General features: G+C 41.4%; 1 protein-coding gene across 3 annotated transcripts in view; it reads right to left on the bottom strand.

Moving 5' to 3' along the window:
- LOC129732686 (serine proteinase stubble) overlaps positions 1 to 26,325 on the bottom strand; it is a 285,885-nt gene that overhangs the window by 226,717 nt on the left and 32,843 nt on the right. For all 3 annotated transcript variants that reach the window (XM_055693785.1, XM_055693783.1, XM_055693784.1), the window contains one exon: positions 6,013 to 6,051. The gene's annotated coding sequence lies outside the window, so the exon portion shown is untranslated. The remainder of the gene's footprint in view (positions 1 to 6,012; positions 6,052 to 26,325) is intronic.

Here is a 26,325-nt window from a genome sequence, read left to right as displayed (position 1 = left end):
ATATTTCTAGAAAGAGAACTATGTTCAGAACATGACAACGGGCGTTCAACGCTATTTTCGAATTCAAGAAGAAAAATATTCGAATACTCCCTGATATTCAACTATAAGGATGATATTGGTATTGTTTACACAAAAAAGTAAAACGAGAAGATATAGCAAGCAATAATTTTAACTATCAGAAGTGAGCTTAGGCTATTGATTATGTGATTTCAGTGTAATTTGAGTTTATTGTAAGTTAATCGATACCGTCTAAGGTGCTGAATGTCGATTTTGCCCCAATTCCCCTACAATACAAAAATAGGTTTATCTGCTGACATTTTACGTAGATCAGACACCTACCATTCGATTTCTGAGACTTTTTTACTCAAAATAAGGTATAATTTGACTACCACTTTAAGATATCAGCGAATTACCATTCGTGCTCAGAAATAATCGATATTATTTTGCTTTGTGAAATACACTAAAACTATGGCAAAACCGGTTTCGTGGAATCACCGTTTTGAGCTCAGTTTTTGTCCGATTTAAGATCTGTTTTTTTTTTTTTCAAAAGATAGGTAAAAAGATACTAATATGTGGACAAACTCTTAGAATTTTGATATTTGGTCTTAAAACAAAATGGTGTCGAAAAAACATCAAAAATTACCGGTTTCTCAAAAATTCAAAATGACGCCATTGTTGCCCTTTAAGTTAAAATATGTTCAAACTCGGGAAATTTAGTTTTGCATAAAAATACACAAAAAATTATATATAGAAGCCAAGGCAGAAAAAAGTCAGTTTTCGTTACACTGTGTAATCAAAGGCAATCTAATTTGGCATGTTTATGTTGCGAGTACAATATTGCGAAAAAAATTTCATCGAGAAAAAATGTTTTAAAAATTTCTAACCAACTTTTGTTAATCAAAATCGTTTAAAATCTGTCCATGTGGTATGTGGATGGCCCCCAAGCTAATATTCAATTCAGCATGTACACAGAAAGCCCCAATAATAATATAATCACTCGTGAAGTGCCGAGCGGGACAAAATGGATGAAGGCTGCGAAACCTCCCTGAAAAATCAGAAAGGAAACGAGCCTTTCAATTCTGTGACACCGGTACTTTCCTTATGGTTTCTGTTCAGTTATTCATAATTTGTAAAATGAATCAGTAGTTGTCTTACGGATCCCAAGAAAGGATAGAGAAAGTACAGAAACCAAGAATGCCGCTTATAGGCCTGGCGCACCTGCACAAGTAGGATTGTGCTCTTTTTCAGACTAAAGCAAAAACTTGTACTCTAATGCCAAGATTTATAATTGAAGCCGTGCTTATTTGTCTATCAAATGTTCTCTTACCGCTGATCCGCAAAATTACCCTCCGCAAGGCTGCACTGTTATTATGACGGTGTACCTGTGCCTTCCGGTGCGGCTCCTTGCTACCACTTCTTTGCCCATCTTCCCGACAGTTGGAAATGTCTATATGAGCATTTATGCTCCCGGTTTTCATTCTTGCACAGTAATTTCGACAGCTATCAACACATGCTCAATTGTCTGCACACAAGTCGAAACCTCTTGGTAAGTCTGCCAAAGTTCAGTGTTCTAAGGCCAATTTTGGTTACTCCAACCAAGGTATCATTTTGATTCAACATCGGTCATGGGAAAACGATTCATCATCGCAGCAAACAGCCCCACGGAACAAATGGTAAGTGTTTCCTTCTTCCTCGGCCATCCGTTCTCCGTAGTGGCGTCATTCTGCCATATGATCTACGTTTTCCGATCGAACGCTGCTCAAAAACTGTGAACACATGTAGAAACTTACCAATGGCCAACATTTGGCAGATTAAACGAATAAGCAGAAAACTGATGGTCATAGTTGTGAAGATAACCGTACGCAATCAAACAAATTGCGATCCAAAAGATAAATTCTGCCTTTTTTAAGGAATAAAAGTGATGTTTGCTCAGAAGGGTAGCACACTGAGTTTTTCTTAGTGGTAGACTTCTATGATCCATGCATTTTTTCGCTGAAATCTGATTTAGTACCAGATACCTACAAAGCATGTACATTAGATTGAAAAAGTTGGACTGATAAACAGATTTCGAATGATTGAAATCGATTCCTACAAACCATGTATATTATATTGAAAAAGTTGGACTGATAAACAGATTTCGGATGACTGAAACCGATTCCCGTTTCCCAAAACCGTTTTCAAATGCTTACAAAGTATAACATATCATTTTTAACCACAAGAAGCTTGAAAAAAAACTCTTAAATTAGTCAATGATGTCAAAAATAGTGATTTAAGTGTCTGAGTTAATGCAAAACGCAACCAATTAGTAATAAAAATCGGAAAAAAGTGACCAAATAAGTAAATAATTATTAGAAGAGTGAACGAAATAAAGGTTTTAACACTTGATGTAAAAATCATATTCTTGACATTCTAGTATAATGAAATTTCTAACATGAAAATAAATAATTTTTAACTGCGTAAAACATAAAGAAAATCAATCTCCAATAAACTACCGTGAAGCACATATCCATTCCACCTTCAATAGGACTTACATATTTTAAAACATTAAATCATTCATTACAATCATTCATTCATACATAATTTTTCAGAATAAAATCAGTTTTAATATGAACAATGAAAATAAAAAAAGATTCCGATTCGGGGACACTTCCTTCCCCGCTTTCATTTATCATCCAAGTCTCCAAAGCGCGGTCCCGTTTGACTATCGTGTACGACTATTCCTTAGATGAGGTCCACCTGAGCATCCTACTTGTTATTTCGTGAGCATTAACTTTACGTTCAAAACAATTGAAAATAGTGACTAAATGAAAGAAAAGGTAACTTCAGTTAAATTGCGTCGTAAATAGGGTCATTTCAGTGACCAACCTCAAAATAGTGACCAAGCCCAGTTGCCGTTTTCATCTGTCATAATTTTCGTAAATCTCGCTTCAACCCAACTAAAGTTCCGGCACAAAATATTACCGCGCTATCACTACCGAGGTTTCGTATGTTTCAACCCAAAATTTCGGTTAAGTGAACCGAGATTTACGAAAAAATGTGACAGCTATCTTTTTTACCCGAGCCCTCAGTGGTGCCGTTTTCAGCGATAAATTACCAAGACTTGGCAGTAAATTTGAAGTGTGTGACTAATAACGTTAAGTAACAGAGCAAAATTAGTAGAATCGACACATGTAAGAGCCACGCGCAAGTAGACTAACAGAGATAATCTGGATATTTGGTATATCAGGATTTAACCCCGGAAATTGAAACAAGTTTCCCGGGTTGCCAAGTTGCTTTTTAGTTTGTAATAGTGTATTCGTTGTATTTTGATTATATTTATTTATTATTTTTACGATTTAGGAAAAAGGGTTGGGAGAAAAAAAAAATGAAAAAATTTGTATTTGCCTTTGGATCTCTACGATCGATATCGTGAATTATGGTAGGGTAAGGACCCCACACTTCGCCCTGACCCCACAATCCGCCCACTCACCAATCAACTAATTGTTTTCGGGGTTTGTTATTGAATTATGCCAAATAATAATTTATTTTCAATCTCAGCTATTTCTTTTTTATGTTTAAACACGGTTCTAAGAGTTGACGCTATATTGCGAACAATAAAAAATAGGTGGGCGAATTTTGGGTACTCGGATGAAGTGGGCGAATTCTGAGGTCGTTACCCTATCATATACGATCGCTCTCGTAGTTCTGGATCGTTATCCAGAACCAATTCTGATCAATTAACACTCCTGAATGTTAGGTTCAATTCCTAACCAAGTCCATTTTCGGGTTGAAAACGTTCTGGATGAGCCTTGAAATAATGATGTTATTGGAAAGTTCATTATTTATTTTCAAATAATTGGAATACTTTTTAAGGGTTACTTATGCCTGTTTAAATAACCTGTCTGTTTTAATCCGTAATTGGTTTGCCAACTGATTACATAGATTAATCAACCAGCTCAAACTGATGTAGGGTGGGGTATTAGGTGGAACCATCATCATCATCAATGTTTTCGACATCTGATCATTTGTACGTAAGATAGAATCAACCTTGCATTTTCCTAACGTAAGCTATGAGATCCACCATGATCTCAATATTTTCAGTGAATCAACATCACATGTTTTATAGCCGCACCGGTAAACCTTCTGTGAAAGTGCACATCAAATCAAAAGGCGCATTCAGTAAGTGGTAAATTAAAAATTAACAGTCGACTGCTTAACCACAAGTCGGGATCTAACAGTAAGAACGTTTCAGATTACTCGAACTTTACTCCGGACCACCTACGAAGCATCAACGATGTCATTTTCGATTATCAAGTAAGTAAACAAAATCATCGAACCGATGTACGGCAATTTAAGCTTTTAACAACGCACTGGAAACATCGTCCTTTCGAAAGGCTAATTTTGCACATTTGCCACCTTTCACCAGTATGCACAGCAGAGATATTTCTTAGCGCTGAGAAACGCTGAAAATAATTAACAAAAAACCTTTACCACCGTTCCTGAACGCTGCGGCATGAAGAACACGCCATGGCATGGGATTAAAGTGTTTTTATCACAAACATTATTTTCTTCCATGGCTTCGGAGACGTTGTGCTGTTTAACGATTTCATAGCATTTAAACACAGAACTAGTTTTCGCCTGCCTACAGAAGAGTTCACTGCAACTGCACGGTAACCATCGAACTTCCGCCACTAGCTGGCCAAACCCGCGTTTGATGCGGATAATATCTGGAACATTCCACGCATAATTGGAATTTTTTCCAACTGGTTTACTTAGTGTGCCTTTATAAACTATTAGTTGAAAGATTCACACAAACTTACACTCGAAACGTAAACAACTCAAGGAGGATAATAGTTCAAGTTGTGGTGAATTGCAACATGAGGGAAAACTTTCATTTTGTTTATTAACCTAGTTATCCGATTTATTTTTGTAGTTGTTATATAATAAACATGAAAATATACACCCTAGCGCAATGAATAGAAACGGTTAATTTATTTTACAATATTTGACAAATTGATAGTTGTAGCTCTATTATGTTTCAACCAGCATGATATTCAAACTTTTTATTGCCAAGTCGCGGCGTCTTTTAAAGATTTCTCAGAAAATGTCGCTGCGAACACTTTCTCGGTTTATTTTTTTTTTTCCAAACTAAACAATTTATTGATCCGTAGTTTACTTTCCGACCTAACTTGTTCACAAACGTGTAGCAAAAGATCCGTGAAATATCGCTCGTAATGATACTCAACGCTATTTCTGTCTCTGGTTTTTGCTCTTACAGCATCCCGATCTTCGTTCAGTTCAAACGACATTTTCATTCGCATGCATACTGTGTATAGATTTCACAACTCTAGGGCGGAATATTTGCAACATCACATTGCAGTGCCACGTCGTAGCACTGCATTTGCGCAAAAAAAAACCAAGAAAAGCCTTTTGGATCAACATCCGCAGCAACACATGGTCAACGACGAGTTCATCTACAGGAATGGCAAGATACGTTGACGTTTGAAGAAATTAATCCAATCAATCATGCTTTCTTCTACACAGGTACACACACCATCCACTGTCAGATGCAAGAATTTGAGTTATGAGTCATTATCAAACGTGACGTGAAAGCCTACCACACTTGCCTGCACTATGTTGCTGCTACGTGAAACTTCGCGAATCAAGGTCTATACTGTGGCCTGTAAGCCATCACCGCGAATCAGTATGGACTAAGTGGCACATATTTGCTCCCATATATGATGGAGACCAAAGTTGCGCAGGTAATTAATCTTGTATCATTCAATAAAGACGCCGAACCAAGCCGACGGTGTCAAATAACGACAAATAGTTACATTGTCAAATGACGATTCGTTTTAATCCCATGTCGTCTTGGATTAATGCATGAGACAAGTAAAGGATGAATGATGACAAACCAATGATGAATATGTGACTATACAAGCCTATACAGCCTGACTATACATTTGGGTATATGCTTAATATGCATCAAATAAATATACTAGAGCAAATGTTAAAAAATCTCAAATTAATTACCTGTTAGTGTAATAACAACTCTATCTTCTGGAAGCATATCTGAAAAAAAAAAAAAGAAAACAAATCCTCAGTCAAGTCGGTTAGGTTGTGTACATTAACATATGCATTTTCGCAAACTAAACGATACATGAACCCCTAGATAAATTTCTTATTGAGTGTCTAAGTAGAATGGAATCGAATATTGAGAATAGGTTATGTTTATGACTGCAAGAGTCTTAACCTCAGAAAAATGCTAATTGCCGAATCTATTGGGTTACCCACTTTTCAAAAATAGAGATTACCGAACGAGGTTTCTCGAAAGTACCAATTATCAACAAAACAAAAATAAATACGAAAATGAGCAAACTGAAAAATGTGATATAGACTTGGAAAAATGTATCTTACCCGGACGGCATTCGAGCCCACAATCCGCGTTTCGACGGTGTTTTATCCAAATGAACTACTGAAAAGTTTTACCCATCTATGCCTAATATCGTATCATACTTTGTTGTACTCATACTATACAAATTCCGACCAACTACACTCGTATTCTCGAGCGTTACGAATTGTTGCACAGGGGAGCGTTGCTTTCTTTCCGGGTAGGCTTTCATTTTAATCCAAAAACAAGCATTTATATTAAGCAACGCAGAGTAGAGGCATGGGCGTGTGTAGCGCTTCGATCCTACTGACACTAACAGTCTCTCCCGAGTCAAGACTCGAACCTACGACGACTGGCTTGTTAGGCCAGCATCGTACCTCGAGACCAGCTGGGGAGGCTTTACTACAATAATGTGAAAAAAAACAAAGGAACGACCGTGAAAATGCGTCGAGGAACTTAAAAAAAAGCGATCAACAAACGTTAACAGGAGGTTTTGACCATTGAGAACCAAGAGGTAATCCGGACTCATGAAGACTTTAATACAGACTATCTGGGTAAAAAAGGATGAATAACTTGTTTTCGGTAATCATAATTGGCGAATATATGGAGCTAGTATTTCATGATTCGTATAGTCTAACGTTTTTCTGAAACTCTGAAGGACAAAATAACTCTGAAGGACAAAATATTGGGTATTTGTGTTAGGTAATTTATGGATGTCGCCTATAAAGATATTCAACATAATTATTTATGTACAATTCCTCGGTAATTATAAGTACATAACACTACAAACAAAACCTACAAAAAACTACTTTATTATAGATTGGGGCACATAACAGATACGCAATCGACTAATGGCTGACGAAAAATGGTTTTTTTTTTTTAATTATTAAATACTGTTAGTATGAAAAGTCATCGGCACATGTGGTGCACACATCTGATCAAATTGTGCGAAGCAAATCGTGACAAAATTAAAAATAATGCTTAAGTTATAAGGCTCACACAGTTCGATAATTGATTCCGACACGGCAAGTTACCGAACCGCACTTGGGCTCCCCTTTAGTCGCGGTTTCCTACCGACAAGAAAGCGAACGATCCGAACCCGGGGAAAATAAAACTGGGATAAGCGACCTGGCGATTATACAATTGATTTCAAAACAGGTTTATCCAATTGGCCATTATTTATCTGCTGGTCGCCGCTTTCCAACCTATTACTGGCGGCGTATCCCGCAAACGAATAGGATTGAATCGCCGCTTTGCAGAATGCAGAATTCACCGGCACGTCCCACAAAATCCGGCAGCATATGAGCGAAACTAGGTAAACTAGGTAGAAGCCAGTGACCAGTTCTGCTTTGAAACCCTGCTGCGGAAGCCGACCACATGCCAACATTGTAATTAGAAAAACAATACCGTCTAAGACCGGCGCACACAGATGGTCAAGAATTGGAAATTTTCTGTACGGGGCAGCCGGTAATGTTCGCTTATTCGTTTGTTCCAGTACAAAGCGCCTTTCATGTGCTCTTCGCCTCGAGATAAGCCACAGACACAGTTTATTATATAAACCTTCCCTATTCCAGGGAACCACCAGGGCGCATTGCTTACCCAATTTACGTAGAGACAGGTCAGAAACATACCAAGAGGCTGTTGTCGCTGTTCCAAAGACCTGCTTTTGTGCCGAAGATACCGGACGGCACAATGATGACGCGACGACGGTGGTAGTACATGCTCTATTCATATAGTTTATGTGGCGCGCGGAGGAAACTTCAATTACTCGTACACTGGGAACGAAAGCGAAAGTTCAAGCTCAACCCATGTGTTCGCTCGCTTCCTCTGCTAGGGAACCTTCATCGTAAATCGTCGCGGCCTAGCATGTTTTTCGTATATTTGCGTCTATTATAGTTTTTATCGGTCAGTGGTGGTTACATCGTATGCAGGGCAGTTCCGTAGGACGCAGTCACCTCGCGACCATCACACCATTCACCACACTATCCACGCCACCGGCAGCGCAGATTTTGTTTTTGCTTCGTTTGCAAGTGCTGCGCGTGGAACCAGTTAACGAAAACCGTTAGCTCGGACACGTCGTGCAGTAATCTTTGCCTGATCATTGAATATCTATTACGTTGGGTTTCCTTTGCTACGATGATGTGCACGCTGAGGCTAGGTTGTAGCCTGCCGAATGGAATTTCTACTTCACCTTACTGTTATGCAAAGACCGGTGATACTGTGTCAACACAATCTTCTAACAGCGGAAATTACTTATTGTTTTACTCACTAAGAACAAAATAAGATCAAAGTGTCACAGCTGCTTCCAAACTCAGTCAGTATGTTTCAAGCTAAAATTTTATCAACTGATACCAGGACACTATGTTTTCTATTTATCTGAAAACGTGTCTACATAACTCTTGATCACCTGGTTACTAAAAGAGGGTACTTTCCCAAAATTCGCTATAGTTGTGCCATATTTTGTTATGTGGAAGCTAATCAAAACTCTACTAGAGAAGTGTAATTGGAATTGCAAGGATTTATTTGATCTCCCAAAAAAAGTTTATCATAAGAATTTAGAACTGCAATAATTTTAATAGACATAGCTTTTAATGTTTCGATACTAGTAATATGTACTAGGTAGTTCCAGTGTACCAAAAATCCTTCTGAGAATTTTATTTCGAATTTTTTGAAGCAGTGAAGAATATTCTTTAAACAATATTTGGAATTTTTGTTAGTGAGAGGACATAGGACATAAACATTAGAGATGGTCGGGTTTGGCATTTTTCAAACCCGTACTAGAATTTTCTTTTCGGTTGAAGCTTGAACCCGGCCCGAACCCGAAACTTTTTTTTTCGATCAAACCTGAACCCGAAAATTTTATTTTTGTGGAACCCAAACCCGACCTAACCCCGAGATTTTTTTTTGGGGGTCGATTTTTTTAACCAATTTGAGGCTACCCTGAAGCTTTGAGCCTCGAATGGTATTGATTTTTACATTTGGTATTGATTTTTACATTTGCATGATATTAGACATCATTATCTTATCAATATGATTATTTGATATAGTCGGGTTTTGGGCTTTAAAACCCAAACCCGGCATTTTCGAACCCGAACCCGAATTTTTTTTTTACACCAAACCCGAACCAGACACATTCAAAAGTTTTCAAACCCGTACCCGACCCGAATCCTGCACTTTCAAAAAATTTCAAACCCGAACCCGACGGGTACGTGTCGAGTTCGGGTTTCTGGTTTGAAAACCCGAAACCCGACCATTTCCAATAAACATCTCATATATTTAATGCACTTCGCGCGTGTTCTTTGAAAGTAAGATTTTGATCGCAAATTAGTTCCAAGTGGCGGACCTTGTCAGACCAATTTGAAATAATCCCGTTTGTTTGGTTTGGGGGCTCTGGCTTATGTGGAAAGATGATCAATTGAATGTTAGAAGCATTGGAAGAAATTTTACACTTTTGCAAGTAGGAAGAGAAAATATATAAGCTCTTAGATTTTCCATAATTTAGGAAAATATGCTATTTTGATACAATCATTGAAAACATTTGCTAAGAATTTCATTGTGCTCTTAGGGACATGCTCGGTTAAAGTGGTAATGAATCACATTTAGTTTAATTCCAATTACTTCAGAAGTAAAAATTCCAGGCAAGAAATTTAATTATATCGACGAGAGACTTCATCTTCAGATGGACTTACAAAATTTAAGTTAGAATTATGAACACTCTTAAACTGCTGACCTATGAGGATTTTGTTCATTGATTGCAAGAAAATGGTCCATCTTTAATTAAGTAAGTTCTGAAGGTTTCCCAAAAACCTTCGACAGATTATAACCGATGAAATCGTTTTCAAGTCATGATCCCAGTCTTGTTCGAGTATTGGCAATATGACTTCCTGACCATAAAAATTTTATACTTGCTACAATATATTAATAATAAATAAAATTGTTAAAATACACATAAGCTAATGTTACACTACACAATAAATACAAAATAGGACTGCTACCATTATCTCGCCGGCTACCAACATCAGTTGAAGTAAAAAATAATTATACCTAATAAGAAAATAAACAAGAAAGCTTGAGCCTCGCGCGCGGTTTTCAGATATAAATGATTTCTTTTAGCAAATTAAAATTGTTATTTGAATGCTTAGAGAAAATCATGAAATAGTTGTGGTTGGTCTGGCTGAAGGTCATGAAAACCCTGTACTAGTTGTATGTGCTCTATGAATCAAGTATACAGTTTTTGAAATAGTTTATATCTGGAGGTAAAATCAGTTCGTTTTTTTTTGTTTTGTATAACTGATTAAAATGTGACCACATTAATTATCTATAGATAAATCGTCCAGCTCAAAACTTTGTAGGGGTATGTGGCGGGACCATCATCATCATCATCATCAAGAAACGACGAATTTAGTACAGCGAAAGAGATGACTGGCTAAATTTAATATAACTCAAGCACTTCAATTTCAACCGTGCACCGAGCAACAAGAATCGAAGACATTTGTACTTTTTTTACCAATCCGCAGCGATTTTAAATCATCGGATTGATAACCAGGGCCCAACATTTTCGAAACAAAACAATGAAATTGATTATTCCGTGCTGTCACTTCGATTCGAACAGTTTTATTTCCACTTGATTCCTTCCTGCTGCAGTCATGGAATCACTTCTTTCTCTCTTTACCGTCTGTTGTTCATCGGATCCTTTCAAATGAAACTGATGACAATTTCAATTGACGGAGAGAGTGACGAAGAGAGAGACTCTTTCCTTTCCTTCAGCGTCTCAATTGAAACTAGCACCGTTTGATGATAGTTTTCTTAAACCGCAAGCCGCAGTTAGAACGGCAACGGCATCCAATAAAATCCGATCAAAATTTCGGATTTTTTTTTCGCTTTTGATCACTGGCGCTGCGTAACCACTTCGGATTGTGAACCTGGTCTATTTTTCCCTCGTCCATATATTTGCGCGAAGTGTCTCCCTTAGCGCTCATTGTCATTTTCGATTGAGAATCGTCATGTGAGAGTGACGGTGATAACACAGTGCAACAATTTTTTTGCCTTGGCTTCTATGTATGATTTTTTGATGAAGTTTGATGCAAAACTAAATTTCTCCGAGTTTGAACATATTTTAACTTAAGGGGCAACAATGGCACCATTTTGAATTTTTGACAAATCGGAAATTTTTCATGTTTTTTCGACGCCATTTTGTTTTAAAGCCAAATATCAAAACTCTAAGAGTTTGTCCACCTTTAAGCATCTTCTTACCCACCTTTAAAAAAACAGATCTTAAATCGGACAAAAACTAAGCTCAAACCGGTGATTCTACGAAATTGGTTCATGTGCTCAGACATACTCGATATTATTTTGCTTTGTGAAATATACTGAAACCATGCCAAACCCGGTTTCGTAGAATCACCGTTTTGAGCTCAGTTTTTGTCCGATTTAGAACCTGTTTTTTTTTAAATGAGTAAGAAGATGCTTAGATGTGGACAAACTTTAAGAATTTTGATATTTGGCTTTGAAACAAAATGGCGTCGAAAAAACCTATAATATATGATGAAATATGATCAAACTCGGGGAAATTAGGTTTTGCATCAAAATACACACAAAAAATTTATATAGAAACCAAGGCAGAAAAAAAGTCAATTTTTGTTGCACTGTGTAATCTTTTCTTTCAATTGAAACGCTTTTGTATCAGTTTCTAGCCCTTCAGTTGTCAAAATAAAAGCAAGAGCTTCCGAGTAATTTTTGTGGGACTCACGAAGAACTTTAGAATGATACAAAAGCTTTTCAATTGAAAGCGACGGGTCAAAGCGTCACTATAACCTGATATTTGTCAATTGAAAATGACTTTTAATTTAATATAAATAAAATATTTGCACGTCTGTCCGACTTCCTAGTCTGTACACGAGGCTTCATATACCTTGTAAAAAAATGTCACAAACAACTATCGTTCGTACACATAACTGAGCTACTGTGAATGTAGTTCAATAAACTCAGGTGTCTCACAAAATCAGCTGACAAAATAGTTTTAGTGCTTTCGAGCCTCAGAGCTCTCTTCTCCGTTTGTAGTTGCTGTTTGTTTTGTTACTCGCATAATGAAGATATGCATTCCATGTCAGCTTAGCATCAAGAAGAGCTCTCTCATTCTGTGCCGAACACGCATCAGTACTGGACGTGTTTGGTGATCGGTCCGATAGAGTATAAAACAAAAGACGTGTGAACAAGTGTTGGCATTGTTTGCCTGGTCGAGTGAAATAAATCCGGGTTCAAGGTCGTGCCTTTGTGCAACTGTTTCGCATCGTGACTGCCAGCTGGTGCGCAAGCCGATTTGGCTGCTGGCTGGATTGTGCTACAGCAGTGGACGAGACACAAACGAGGAAAAAGAAGAAGCCATCAGTGTCAGCGAGTTGTATCGCTGTGTGGAGTGATCTCACACCTGGCTCGCTGCTGGTGGCTGTTTGGTGCTGCTGTATTGGTGCTGCTGGCTGTAACGGCTGCTACTTCGAACGATCGGACAACCAACCTTACTGGAAGGGAGAAATAAAAAGGTACGTGTTCTTGTCAGCGCTAGTGCGCTAGACTTAGCGCAATGGATGTAGATCCCTCGCCTCCCGCGCCACCATCCCCGAACCCCTCTGACCCTGACCCTTCTGTTACCCCCTCCCCTGTTCATTCTTCAGTCCCCCCTCGCCCCAGGCTTTACCCAGACGGAGCCCAGGGCAGCTATACTGTTTATTTTCGGCCAAAGGCAGGACCGAAATCGAAAAAGTTGAACCTCTTGCAGATTTCTAAAGACCTGACGAAGGAGTACAAGGGCGTGACCGAAATTTCCAAGGTCCGGCCTAACAAGCTCCGTGTCGTGGTCGGTAACCTGAAAGAGGCCAACGATATAGCTTGCTCTGAGCTCTTCACACGCGAGTATCGCGTTTACATACCCGCACGAGACGTGGAGATCGACGGTGTCATAACCGATTCGAGTCTGTCCGTCGAGTGTATACTGCAAAGTGCCAAAGGGTGCTTTAAGAACAAAACGTGTCCCGAAGTAAAGGTGCTCGACTGCAAGCAATTGCGGTCAGCATCGATCATCGGTGGCAAAACAGTATACACTCCGTCAGACTCGTTTCGAGTTACGTTCGCCGGGTCTGCACTACCAAGCCACGTCTCGATCCACCGGGTTCGTCTCCCTGTGAGGCTCTACGTGCCCCGCGTCATGAACTGCCTGAATTGCAAGCAGTTAGGCCATACAGCCGCCTACTGCTGCAATAAGGCACGTTGTGGCAAGTGTGGGGAGTCTCATGCGGAAGATTCTTGCAGTGTTAACGCTGAAAAGTGTATTCACTGCGGAGAAAATCTGCATGAGCTCTCGACATGTGCGGTGTACATGCAGCGCAGGGATAAAATAAAACGGTCTCTCAAAGAGCGTTCAAAGCGTTCCTACGCTGACATGCTGAAGAAGACCGTTACCACTTCTCCCGTTACTTCGAACCCCTTCGATCTGTTGTCCTCTGATGAAACCGATTCTGACGATTCACCAGCGGGAGCGTCTTACGCCAATCCTGGGGAGTCTAGAAAGAGGAAAAATATTTCCTCTCCTAAACTTCCCAGAAAAGGTCCTAAGATTTCTCAAAGTGAAATGAAAGTTACAAACAAACCAAACAGTGCTGCGGAAAAACCGAAGCAAACTCCTCCTGGGCTGGCAAATTTAAAGTCCCAGAAGGAGTTCCCAGCACTGCCAGGAACATCTAAAACCCCAGTTGCTCCTTTTACACTCCCAGTTGATGAAACAAACTCTGGATTAGTGAAATTTTCTGACATTGTGGACTGGATTTTTGAAACTTTCAATGTACCCGATCCAATTAAAATTTTTCTTACAGCATTCCTCCCAACAGTTAGATCATTTTTGAAGCAGTTGACTGCCCAATGGCCTCTCCTTGCAGCGATTGTATCCTTCGATGCCTAATTCAACTGCGTATATGAAGGATTCTATCTCTGTCTTACAGTGGAATTGTAGAAGTATTTTACCAAAAATTGATTCGTTTAAAGTTTTGATAAATAAAAACAAATGCGATGCATTTTCCCTTTGTGAAACTTGGCTTACTTCAAATATTGATCTCAACTTCCATGATTTTAATATTATTCGCCTTGATCGAGACACCCCATATGGAGGAGTACTTTTAGGGATTAAAAAGTGCTATTCTTTCTATCGTATTAACCTCCCCTCGATTCCAGGCATCGAAGTTGTCGCATGTCAAATGACAATACAAGGTAAAGAGCTTTGTATTGCCTCAATATATATTCCCCCCAGAGCACAGGTTGGGCAACGGCTGCTCTTTGATTTAATAGAACTTCTTCCCTCGCCACGTTTGATTTTGGGAGACTTCAACTCTCATGGCGTGGCTTGGGGTTCCCCATACAATGATAACCGCTCCTCTTTAATCTATAACCTTTGCGATGACTTCGACATGACTATTTTAAACAACGGTGAAATGACACGTATCCCGAAACCTCCAGCGCGCCCAAGCGCTTTGGATCTATCCTTATGTTCGACGTCGCTACGGTTGGATTGCACATGGAAGGTAATCCTCGATCCTCACGGTAGCGACCATCTGCCTATTCTTATTTCATTTACTAACGGGTCAACTCGCATGCGACCAATTGACATTCCGTATGACCTCACACGAAATGTCGATTGGAAGTTATACGAGGAAATGATTTCAAAAGCGGTCGAGTCGATTCAACATCATTCACCACTTGAAGAATACAACCTCCTCGCGGGCTTGATTCTCGACGCCGCGTTGCAAGCCCAAACGAAGAAATATCCCGGCGTAACGATCAAAGAACGGCCTCCCACTCCGTGGTGGGACCAAGAGTGCTCCGATGTCTACACGCAAAGATCCGACGCGTTTAAGGCCTACCAGACGGGAGGTATACCTGGCGACTATTTACGGTATTCGGAGCTTGATACCAAGCTTAAAAGCTTGGCTAAAGCAAAGAAACGTGGATATTGGCGTCGGTTCGTGAACGAGACGTCGAGGGAGACATCGATGAGCACTCTTTGGAACACAGCCCGAAGAATGCGGAATCGCGTAACGGTCAACGAAAGCGAGGAGTCTTCAAGTAGGTGGATATTTGATTTTGCCAGGAAAGTATGTCCGGACTCTGTTCCTGAGCAAAACATTGTTCGCGATGCGTCTCCGGGCCACGACGCGATAGAATCACCTTTTACGATGGCAGAATTTTCAGTTGCCCTCCTGTCCTGTAACAATAACGCGCCTGGATTAGATAGAATCAAATTCAACTTGTTGAAGAATCTACCCGGCAATGCCAAGAGGCGCTTGTTGAACTTGTTCAATAAGTTCCTGGAGCAAAACATTGTACCGCAGGATTGGAGGCAAGTGAAGGTGATCGCCATCCAAAAACCAGGGAAACCAGCTTCTAATCACAACTCTTATAGGCCGATTGCAATGCTATCCTGTATCCGGAAATTGATGGAAAAAATGATACTCCGTCGTTTAGACCACTGGGTCGAATCAAATGGTCTACTATCAGAAACTCAATTTGGCTTCCGCCGTGCCAAAGGGACGAATGATTGTCTTGCGTTGCTTTCAACAGATATTCAGCTGGCGTATGCTCGTAAAGAACAAATGGCGTCTGCGTTCTTGGACATTAAGGGGGCTTTTGACTCCGTTTCTATTGACATTCTTTCGGGTAAACTTCACCGACAAGGATTTTCTCCAATTTTGAACAATTTTTTGCACAATTTGTTGTCCGAAAAGCACATGCATTTTACGCATGGCGATTTGGCAACTTTTCGCATTAGCTACATGGGTCTTCCCCAGGGCTCATGTTTAAGCCCCCTTCTTTACAACTTTTATGTAAATGACATCGACGAATGTCTGGCAAATTCATGCACGATAAGACAACTTGCAGACGACAGTGTAATCTCTGTTACAGGAGCCAAAGCTGCCGATTTGCAAGGACCATTGCAAGATACCTTGGACAATTTGTCTGCTTGGGCTTTACAGCTAGGTATCGAATTCTCTCCGGAGAAGACTGAGATAGTAGTTTTTTCTAGGAAGCATGAACCTGCTCAGCTTCAAACACAATTAATGGGTAAAACGATTTCTCAGGTTTTGGTACACAAATATCTTGGTGTCTGGTTCGACTCTAAAGGCACCTGGGGTTGTCACGTGAGGTATCTGATGAAAAAATGTCAACAAAGAGTGAATTTTCTTCGTACAATAACCGGACAATGGTGGGGAGCCCATCCAGGAGACCTTATAAGGCTTTACCAAACAACGATATTGTCTGTTATTGAATACGGGTGTTTCTGCTTCCGCTCCGCAGCAAACACACATTTGATCAAACTGGAGCGAATACAATATCGTTGTTTGCGTATCGCCTTAGGATGCATGCAGTCGACCCATACGATGAGTTTGGAGGTTTTAGCTGGAGTACTACCATTGAAAAACCGCTTCTGGAGCCTGTCTTCTCGTATTCTAATCAAATGTGAGGTCTTGAACCGTCCCGTGATTGAAAATTTTGAAAGGTTAATCGAACTTAATTCTCAAACCCGTTTTATGACATTGTATTTCAATCACATGTCCCAAAATATTAACCCTTCTTCGAATATTCCAAATCGTGTCGACTTATCAAATACTTCTGATTCTACTGTGTTTTTCGATACATCCATGATAGAAGAAACTCGTGGAATCCCGGATCATTTACGCGTGCAGCAGATCCCTAAAATTTTTTCCAATAAATATCGAAACATCAACTGCGACAATATGTACTACACTGACGGATCACTTCTTGATGGGTCCACTGGCTTCGGTATCTTCAATAACAATTTAACCGTCTCCCATAAGCTCGATAATCCTGCTTCTGTTTACGTCGCAGAATTAGCTGCAATTCAGTACACCCTAGGGATTATCGAAAAAATGCCCACGGACCATTATTTCATCTTTACGGACAGTCTCAGTTCCATTGAGGCTCTCCGATCGATGAAAGATGTTAAGCACTCTCCGTATTTCCTGGGGAAAATACGGGAACATCTGAGTGCTTTATCCGAAAAATCTACTCAGATTACCTTAGCGTGGGTCCCTTCTCACTGCTCGATACCGGGTAATGAGAAAGCGGACTCTTTGGCTAAGGTGGGCGCAACAAACGGTGATATTTATGAAAGACCAATTGCCTTTAATGAATTTTTCGCACTTGTACGTCAGAATACGATCATCAGTTGGCAAAATGCTTGGACCAGAGGGGAATTGGGAAGGTGGTTACATTCCATAATCCCCAAAGTATCGACGAACCCGTGGTTCAAGGGGTTGGATGTAGGTCGGGATTTCATTTGCGTGATGTCCCGGCTTATGTCCAATCACTATAGATTTGACGCGCTCCTCCGTCGTGTTGGGCTCGGGGAAAGTGGTATCTGTGCCTGTGGTGAAGGTTATCACGACATAGAGCATGTGGTTTGGTCATGCCCTGTACACCGTGACGCCAGGTCTAAATTGATAGCTTCCCTGCAGGCCGAGGGTAGACAGCCGGCTGTTCCTGTTCGTGATGTCTTGGCGAGCCGTGACCTATCCTACATGTCCCTTATATACGTTTTCCTGAAATCCATCCATGCCCCAGTCTAGTCCCGTTCCCCTCCGTCTACACCCAACAAAACGACAAGAACACGTTTGAACCTTAAGCACAAAACCAGCAACCAGACCCCGCACAATAGAACCAGGACCCAAGGACTACGAGCCTCTGTCCCAACTCACGACATCGTGGCTCAGCAGAACGAATCCATACATGCCATTCGACGATTATCAGACGACCATTGAACAACAAAACACTGATTGGAAATCCCATGCTAGTTTTAAGTTAGACTTAATTTCAGCTCGTAGTCGGCAGCGAGGATAAAAAATTTGCTTTAGTTTTTAAGTCATCAGATATAATTGGCGCCGTTAAACATTAAATTGTATTTGTGCCGTGTCAAATAAATGTTATATGAAGAAAAAAAAAAAAAAAGAAGAGCTCTCAGTATTCAGTTCACTGAATGGAATTGTTACTCTCCCAAATGTGAGATTTTACAAAATAAATTTCCTCTTTTTAGTGAACGTACGGTAATTTTAATAGACTCAACGCTAATATCCTCCTCTATACATTCCTTCCGAAATGTGTTGTCAAACTTCTCTCTTATCAAGATAACTATGTTGTCTGTAAAACATACAACCTCGATACCAGTCGTTTCTAAGTTTCACCAAAAACCCCATAAGTGGCGAAAGAACTCCTCCTTGTGGACATCCTTTCGTTGCCATTACCATAATAGACGAGCCTCCAAGCTCGGAAGTGATTCCTTCTTTGTTCTTTTCTTTTCAGTTGACGTGGATTTTCCAGATAGGCAAACTGAAACTTGGAAAGCGATTATGTTTGCATGTAAGTTGAATCAGTTAAATCATTCCACACACTTTTCATAATCAAAACCGAAGAAAACCGAATGATTTTGGGTACGTCCTATCACGTTTCTCTATTTTAGGTATGACTCTCCATTTTGAGTTCAGCATTCAACTGGCCTTGAAAATTCAATAACAATAGTAGCAATACTGAGGATATTCAATCTACACATGCAGATTTGAAGGGGTTAGAGGATCTCATCGCTTCGGCCACCGTGGTTCTCGTAAAAATTTCATCCGATGTATCTGATAGAGTAGTTTAAATACGTTATAAGAAAAAATACTGCTAATTTCAATCACTATATATTAGGCGTCATACACAAATTACGTAACGCATGAAGGAGGGAGGAAGGTTGCGTCTGCGTTACTTAGGGGGGTTACGTAGGGGGGAGAGGGGGTAGTACAGACAGTTACGTAACTGTGATGTTTGCTTGAAATTGAAAATTTCGGATGGGGGTCAGGATATTCAGCGTTATGAAATTTTGGGGGGGAGGGGGGGTTATATCGGACGTTACCTATCGTTACATAGGTCATGCAAAGGTATTATAGAATTCAGCGTAAAGGAAGGGTAAGTGCTGGGGTGTCTGAGATTAAACCCATGCTCCTTTTTGACATCGAATGGCCTGATTCTACTAAGATTCGAACCCACGACCATCCGCTTGACAAAGCGGACTCTTTAACCTTGCGGCTACGCAGCTCCCCGAATCCAGCATTTAAAAAATATCCAAACATATGCCAGTCTGGTCACCCCTCCTTAAATACAACACCTAGTGCACATATGATCAAACTCGATTTGAGAAATTCTTCTATCATCAACGTTCACACCCAGCTTTTCCAACGGTCACTACTACTGAACACCGACGGGTGGCGTATTGGCCGTTATATAATCGTCACACATCATCTGGATGGAACGTGCACAATTAAGATCCGCCACGAACTCATGTCTCGTCGTCCTGGAGTCCGTAGTTCGCAGTGGAATCGGCTTATATTTCACTAAAAATACATTCTCCCCGCCGCCTGCTGCAATAAAAAAAGAGTTGATTGTGCATAAATGGAAAGCGCTACATTCGTAATGGCGCAAGTTATAGGCTCCCTGCGGTTATAAATCTTTCTAGAGCAATCATAATTGAAATACAATAGCTAATGTATACCATAGTTCACTCCAACCCACCACCCCTCTTACAATCGTCTTCATAGACTGAGACTATTGGAAATGGTATGCAGATTCAATTGCTGCCAGCTTTTTCGTCTCCTCACCTCACTACCACAAAACTCTACCTGCTTCCCGGCGCGATAGACCGAACAGTAACACCAGTGAGCTGAAACAATTGAATTTAAATGATTCTCCCCAGATATGGCACGGAGTAAGAAATCGGGTAGACTAGCACGGTGTCCGACGTGGCCAAGCTGAATGCAGCTGCATTTACCCACAGTAGAAATAGCACGGTGGGTTACTTATGGCCAAATTTTTCTGTTTTATTTAATTAGTAAATTGCAGAAACCATAATTATCAAGGTTTTTCGTAGAACACTGGGATACGCTACCTTTCGAATAAGACCGACTGGCTGTTCGATACTATGACAAAAAATTATATCTTTCGAAGAATATACTTAATGTTTTTTTTGTCACCAGCAATCGCATGAATTTGGGCAGTCTAGTGTGGCAATCGTAGTCATTGAAATTGTCTGAAGTGAAGAAGGAAACTCAGTAGATGATAATAATGATTATTGTCGGTGGTTAAATAAAACGGTTCACGTATTCAATTGAATATGAACGTCTCGATGCTTCGCAGATCTGCGGATTTTACTGCAACATCTATGCAGTGTCTGGAGGATGATAGATAGAAACGATAGGATCGCTATTTGTGAATGAATTCTTTTCACTTCCTCTGCTGAGAGCGGGAGTGGCACATCGCCATCCATAGCACAGGTAGACTCCACTAGCATTACAATCATTTTCATCATTATGATCATCATCCTCGTCGACGGCAGCCGCAACACTATCAGCTGATTGCCAATATTTGCTGGCAGCAACCACACGAAAAGAAAGATATCGGACGCCTTTCTTCACTATTCAATGCCGTTGTTTAGATTTGTGTTTCTGTGGTAGGGAAATAAGAGATATTTTTCGAACGGGAGAAACTATAACTGTCAGTCGCACTCAAAACGTGATAAATGAATTAAGTCTAATAAAGGTATTTTGTATGAGATTTAGGAGCGAAAGCGTGTGATTACGTGTAACTAGCGTGCTGTTTTCCACTAGCTACTGGCTATAAGGTGATTGGTTGACGTGATGGTCTGTTTGCATCGGTCGGGTGCTTACGCGTCCGTCGTGTGTGGCACTAATTGAAGTAATCTTGCAAAAAAACAACGACTAAGATAACAAGAGCAGCCCAAAACTGTCATTTTCGTACGTATTCTCTCCGATTTGAATATAAGTTTGCTGATATACTACTGACTATTACAGAATGTAATGTTTTTAATTGCTATTACATTACTGAGATAGAGCAAAGTGTATTTTAAAGCGTTATACACTCGGCCCGGGTAACTTTTCTGACTTTATTGCTTTGAGAAAACAAGGATAATCTCAACTCAACCAGCTGAAACCTATGAAATGCTCCTAACTAGTGGGAAAAATAAATCATTTTCCATCATCAGACTGTTTATCGCCAGAGGGGGGTGCTTCGTTTTTTATCCCATAAGTACTTACCCTGCCGAGTACTTACCCCACAAAATGAAATGCTTCTTGCTTTTTCATTTCTTGAGCGATTTTAGGTCTTGGCCAGTCAAAAGGATTTTCGGGAGAATGTTCCGGTGTGACAAATTGGTACATCTCTTATATCTTTATTGTATGAGTACATATCTCATATATCTATAGCAGTTGGCTCCGCCCGACTGCTGACCAACTAGTTGTTATGCTATCGCGGGCGTGCGACGCCACCATGCCTAGGACTCGCTAACCTAGGAATGGGAAGCCACCGGTTTACTGGTGGACGGACGCGATAGCCGACCTTCGCAGTGCGTGCCTTCGTGCAAGACGGAGGACGCAGCGTGCGCGAAACGAAGAAGAGAGGACAGAGCGCCGCGCAGCATTCAGTTCGGCAAGATCGATGCTAAAGAGTGCGATAAAGGCCAGCAAGAGGGCCTGCTTCGATAGGCTATGTGCGAGTGCCAATACAAATCCGTGGGGTGACGCCTACAGGATCGTAATGGCCAAGACTAAAGGCGCGCTGGCGCCTGCAGGGCGATCACCAACGACGCTGGAGCGTATCATCGAGGGACTCTTTCCGCGCCACGAGCCAAGTCCTTGGCCTCCGGCGGTCGAGTCTCACGTCCGACGTTCCAGTATCTCAGACATAGACCAGGGATGGTTGGCCAACCTGCCGAGCATCCAATCCGTCAGCGACGACAGCCGTGTCGAGGCAGGGGAAGAGGCAAGGGTTACGAATGAGCAACTCATCGTGATCTCCAATTTCCTAAAGGTGAGCAAGGCACCGGGACCGGATGGTATCCCTAACCTGGCGATCAGACTGGCGATAAAAACGGCCCCCGGGCTGTTCAGGGCAGTCATGCAGAAGTGCCTGGATGACTGTCTCTTTCCGGACAGGTGGAAGCGGCAGAGACTGGTCTTATTGCCGAAAGCTGGGAAACCGCCAGGGGACCCATCGGCATATAGGCCTATCTGCCTGCTGGACACAGCGGGCAAGGTGCTTGAGAGGATCATCCTCAACAGACTGGTGAGGTACACGGAGGGTGTACACGGTCTGGCAAGTAACCAGTTCAGCTTCCGGAAGGGCAGGTCCACGCTGGATGCAATCTCTTCCGTCATCAAGACGGCGGAGGAAGCAATCCAGCGCAAGAGAAGGGGAATACGCTACTGCGCAATCGTCACGCTCGACGCGAATAATGCGTTCAATAGTGCCAGTTGGGACTCCATAGCGCTCGCGCTCAGGAGCATCCATGTACCGGTGTCGCTGTACAAGATTCTGGAAAATTATTTCCTGAATCTAGTACTTGTTTACGACACGGAGGAGGGTCAGAAGTGAGTCCCAATTACCGCAGGAGTTCCGCAAGGTTCTATCCTGGGTCCGGTGTTGTGGAATGTTATGTATGACGGAGTGTTGAAACTTAAGTTCCCTGTAGGGGATGTGATCGTCGGCTTTGCAGACGACATAACGCTGGAGGTTTAGGGCGAGTCTATCGAGGAGGTCGAGTTGACGACCGCGCACTGTATACGCAAGGTCGAGGACTGAATGCGCTCCAGGAAACTGGAGCTCGCGCATCATAAGACGGAGGTCACGGTTGTGAACAACCGTAAATCGGAGCAACAGGCGGTGGTCAGAGTCGGAGACTGCGCCATCACCTCGAAGCGATCCCTGAAGCTCTTGGGGGCTATGGTGGACGACAAGCTCACGTTCGGGAGTCACGTCGACTATGCCTGTAGGAGGGCCTCATCGGCTATTGCAGCACTATCTCGTATGATGTCCAATACCTCAGCGGTTTATGGCAGCAAGCGAAGACTTCTTGCCAGCGTGGTTTCGTCCATACTTAGGTATGGTGGGCCAGTGTGGTCTAGAGCGCTAAGTACTAACAGTTACCATGGTAAACTGGAAAGTACCTACAGACTCATGTGCCTGAGAGTTGCGAGTGCGTATCGTACGGAGTCATACGATGCAATCTGTGTCTTGTCCGGCATGATGCCTATCAGCATCGCCATCGAGGAGGACAGAGAGTGTTTCGACCAACGTGACACAAGGGGCATATGAGGTACCAGAAGGTCATTCTCGATGCTCTGCTGGCAGCGGGAATGGTCCAACTCCACAAAGGGCAGATGGACGCACCGACTCATACCGGAGATATTCGGCTGGGTCGGGAGACGACATGGTGAAGTGAACTTCCACCTGACACAAATCCTGTCAGGCCATGGTTGTTTCAGGCAATATCTGCACAGGTTCGGACACGCGGGGTCCCCCATGTGTCCCGAGTGCGTGGAGGATGAGGAGACTTCTGAGCATGTCTTCTTCGTATGCCCCCGTTTCGTAAGACCGACGAGCGACATGATGGCTGTGAGCGGGCCTGGCACTACTCCGGACAATCTAGTCCGGAGGATGTGCGATGACCCGGACATCTGGAACGCAGTCTGTGCGGCCGCCTCTCAGATTGTCCTGGAGTTGCAACGTGTGTGGCGGGTCAACCACCAACACGCCAGTGGTAGCTAATTGTCTTCAGGTAGTTAGCTAGGAGATTATAAGAGTAAAGAGGGTGCATCACGCACAAAAGCCACTCCCCGACGTAATACTTAACCGTCGTTCCGGGAAGACCAGGGCTGGAGACTGGAGAGGTTTTAGTGGGTCGGGACAGGGACCAGTAGGTGCCTGGGGGAGTGTAACTACCCCAGCATCTCTCCCCTAGTCTCATCCCCACACCCTGAGTTCTCTTCTCAGGTGTCTGTTTGCAGATTTCCCCGCCATAGCAGGGATGGGAACGCACGCTAAGGAAGCGAAATCAAATGAAGTTTTGACCGTTTACAAGCCTGTTTAGCACTTTGCAATATCCCAGTAACGTAGATAAGAGGAGGGGAATCTTTATTCATTTTGAAACCGCTCAACCGGATATCATATAATTCGGTACACAAAAGTCCTATAGCAGCGTATTTGCTTCAATAAAATTAAGTTTTATTTTCTTATCAGCGTGGCCAGGATGGAGGTTAGCAATAGCGAATTTGGTATTTGTGAACTACTATTTCAAACACGATCACCGTATCATTTGGTATACGTGGGTTCTCGCATATGAGGGATATTCCCGTAATATTGCTTGTTCTGTATCTTGAAAGCGTAGCTAAAGGGAGGGGGAAGATACAACAACGTTTAATATTTTTGAACCGTGCAGCTCATTTTAAAAATTTGTATCTAGGAGTTTTCGCATATTTGACATGTTTTTAAAATATTAGTGTCTTTTTATTCCACAAGCGTGCGCAAGAGGAGGGGTGGTGGGTGATACTGAATTTTTAGTATTGAAGAGTAGAGATCATTAATTCCTATCATCATTTTTATTTGCCAATGCCAATCAATATAAATATTTCCAGGTTCAGAAAATTATCAATACCATGTTATTCTTGGAACCAAAATGATACCCAGAGGCCGAAAATCGACTCCAGACACCATTTTGAAATTCAAGATGGCATTTCTGTAACGAGATAATGCACATAGATCAAAATATCGTCCCCAGGTGCCATTTTGAAATTCTCAGCGGCCGAAAATCGACTCCACAAACCATTTTCAAATCCAAGATGATAACTTACGGCTTCCGGGTATTTTCGTAATTGAAATGATGCATTTAGGCCAAAAATAGACCCCTGATGACATTTTTTAGTCCGAAGTAGCAGGGTAAGTATTTTATCGCAAGAAAGATTATCGATACATATCGGAATCTAGTACACGACTCCCAATACTCGGCTGTAACAATGCAAATGGATTGTTACCGTATAATTGTATTTAATACTTGCTAAGCAGGGTTTTGGTATACAGCACATAGTCTTGAAAGTTGTGATCTGCTTAGTACTTAATGGCTTCTTTTATAATTCATAGTCTTTAGGCATTCTCACCACATGTCATACCCAGTACAATGTATTGTATTGAATCCGTTTGGGGGCCATCCACATTCCATCTGGACAGCTTTAGGGGTATGATATTCACGGTTCATACAAAAGTTTTGAAATTTACATGGGCAGTTGTCCACGGGGGGAAGGGGGGCAATTATATTATCTAAAAACCTTCGTTCCAAAAAAAACTGAAGTCTGCACATATATATCTATACTCAAAACTAGGAAGAAACTTTCATAGAACGGCAAATTGAAAAAAAAAACACAGACTCGAACAATTTGTGATTTACAGACAAATTTGCACATTCAGTATTCATGAGTCATGCATGCGTTACAGCACGAAGATAGTTACACGCTATCAAAAAACGACGCATGTGCGTGTCCTCTGTTATGAGTGTAGTATTCGTTTCTCCCTCCTAGCAGTTAACCATATAACTAAACAAGCATAGGTTCATCTCTCCCAACCTGTCTTGTCTTAGTTGCTCCATGTGTTTAAACGTCATTGATTATACTGGTAAACACAAATTTTATCCTAGAGCTCAAATTGGAAAAATCAAAAGTTTTAGCTTTTACCAGCATTCCGTCAATTTTGTGGCCCCTAACAACGAGAACTTTTTCAAAGACTTATATGAGTTTTACCGTAAGCCAACGTAGAAGCGACGAACCCGGCAAGCACTTACTGTGCGGCATTTTGACGCACTTATGCAGGCACTAGGGGCCCTTAAATTCACAAAAATGGTTAAAAAACTTTAATCTTTTTTGGGCAACTATTTGAAACTTTGAAGCAACATTTTTTCCGCTTTTGTCGACAAGTGCATCTGGGATCATTGGTTAAGACTGATAAACGGATACAGCGCGGGAATTTTTATGGTCGCAAAACCGAAATATCAACTAATTCCTCTGTTTGATTAAGTTGAGAGG

Source organism: Wyeomyia smithii, chromosome 3 (assembly GCF_029784165.1).
Source record: "Wyeomyia smithii strain HCP4-BCI-WySm-NY-G18 chromosome 3, ASM2978416v1, whole genome shotgun sequence".
Lineage (NCBI taxonomy): Eukaryota > Metazoa > Arthropoda > Insecta > Diptera > Culicidae > Wyeomyia > Wyeomyia smithii.
This window is presented reverse-complemented; position numbering and strand designations above follow the sequence as displayed.